The sequence below is a fragment of the Mustelus asterias genome, unplaced genomic scaffold (assembly GCF_964213995.1).
Source record: "Mustelus asterias unplaced genomic scaffold, sMusAst1.hap1.1 HAP1_SCAFFOLD_632, whole genome shotgun sequence".
Classification (NCBI taxonomy): domain Eukaryota; kingdom Metazoa; phylum Chordata; class Chondrichthyes; order Carcharhiniformes; family Triakidae; genus Mustelus; species Mustelus asterias.
The window spans coordinates 46,226-48,670 of record NW_027590581.1 but is presented as its reverse complement, the minus strand read 5'-3'; positions in this window follow the sequence as shown (position 1 = coordinate 48,670).

The window sequence follows — 2,445 nt, the reverse complement described above, 5'->3', positions numbered from 1 at the left end:
ACAGCTAAATATACTGTCCCAAACTAAACAGCACCCACAACCATATATCCTGTTCAAGGCTGAGCAAATTAAGCAAGTATGCTCACACGATGCAGCATTTTGCAGTTTCGTAACACCGGCTGCGAATTAGTCCTGTGGAAATGGAATTGAGAGAGAATCACAGAATCACAGAACACTGCAGTGCAGGAGAGGGCCTTTGGCCCATCGAGTCTGCAATGACGGAAGAAATGCCCTGATCTGCCCACCTAATCCCACTTGCCAGCACTTGGCCCGTAGCCTTGAATGTTCTGGCTTGCCAAGTACTCATCCAGGTAATTTTTAAAGAATGTGAGTCATCCCGCCTCTACCCCCACCCCTCTGCCCTCCGCCCAGGCAATGCATTCCAGACTGTCACCACCCTCTGAGTAAATAACGTTTTCCTCAAATCTCCCCTAATCCTCCCACCCCTCACTTTTATCCGATGTCCACTCGTCACTGACCTTTCAACTAAGGGGAACAGCTACTCTCCATCCACATTGTCCATGCCCCTCATAATTTCCAACGCCTCAATCAGATCGCCCCTCAGACTTCTCTGCTCCAACAAAAGCAACTCAAGCCTATACAGCCTCTCTTTATACCATACATGTTCCATCCCAGGCGGCATCCTGGCAAATAACCTCTGCACTGCCTCCAGTGCTTTCACATCATTCCTACAATGTGGCGACTAGAGCTGCACGCAGTATTCCAGCTGTGGGTTCACCAAAGTTCTATGCAACTCCATCATGACCTCTCTGCTTTTGTAATCTACACCCCGCTTGATAAAGGCGAGTGTGCCATGTGCCTTTTTCAACACCCAATTAACCTGCATTTCCGCCTTAAGTGATCTATGGACGAACACGTCAAGGTCCCTTTGTTCTTCGGAACTTCCCAGTGTCGGGCTTTTCATAGCATATTTCCTTGTCAAATTACTCCTTCCAAAGCGCATCACCTCTCATTTTTCAGGGTTTAATTCCATCTGCTACTTATCCACCCATTTGGCCATCTCGTCTATATCTTCATGTAACCTAAGACACTCAACCTCATTGTTAACCACCTGGCCAATCTTTGTGTCATCGGGAAACCCGGAGGCTTTCTGGCCCTGGAACATTTAGCACAATTCGAGGCAGAAACATTAGTTGCTCTAGCTTTCAGCTAACCAGCCACCCACAGCAGAATTTCCAACACCAGGAACAGAGACAAAAAAACATTGTTTTCAGCCTGCAGTCCAAACAGCTTCTCTGTATTTCTCTCTCTATCTCTTTCTCTCTGTCACTTTATCTCTGTCTCTGAATCTGCATGTCTCCCTCTGAGTTTCTCTCTCTCTGTCTCTCTCTCTGTATCTGTGTGTCGCTCTCTGTATTTCTCTGTGTGTGTCTCTCTCTCAGTATTTCTCTCTTTGTATCTCCCTGTATTTCTCTCTGCCTTTCTCTCTCTGTATTTCTCTGTCCTTGTCTGTCTCTGTATCTGTGTGTGTCTGTCTGTATCTGTGCGTCTCTTTGTATATGTGTGTCTCTCTCTCTCTGTATCTGTGTGTCTCTCTGTATCTGGCTGTCTCTCTGTATTTCTCTCTGTCTCGCTCTATATTTTTCTCTGTCTGTCTGTCTCTCTGTATTTCTCTCTGTCTATTTCTCTGCAATTTTTCTCTCCTTGTCTCTCTCTGCATCTGTGTGTGTCTCTCTCTGCGTCTGTCTGTCTCTCTCTCTGGATCTGTGTGTCTCTCTCTGCATCTGTTGTCTTTCTCTGTATCTGTGTGTCTGTCTCTGTATCTGTGTGTCTCTCTGCATCTGCGTGTCTCTTTGGACTGTGTGTCCAAAGCCCATCGACACCGCTCTATTTTCCCTATTACACGGTTTCCCCCTTTTCCCAGACAGGGATTTTTCGCCAATCCTGCCTGGGATGTTTTTGAACTCAAGACTCTTCAATGAAAGAGTCACTGCGCCATCTAGCGGCCTATCTGTCTAACGACAGCTTTACCGCTGCCTTTTTCTGGTGAACTCCAGAGACAGAATGATTGAACAGCCAGAAGAACCTCGGTGATTTCACCCATAAACTGTTCTGTCACTGTCGAGTGACGGGTAGTTCTCAACATCAAAGGCCGATACAGCACAGTATATGGGAGAAGAAAGTTTATTTTGCACTGTCCCAAACTAACACTGCAAAGATCGCTGCAGCACAGGTTATCAGAGCAATTTTCTCTCCCCATTGCCCGATTAAATAGTTCGAAGCCAGGCTGGCAACCGGCCAGATAAAAAAACTCGGTTAGAACAGTTGGGTATTAACCATGAGAGACTGGGATGTTTTCCGCAAAAACATGCAGCTGGGACACATTTCCAATGATTGTCAGCAATTGGGGCCTATGAGGTATACTAGGGGAAAACACGCAGAAATTCGGAGATCTTGGGGTCAATCTGAAACAACAGATAAACG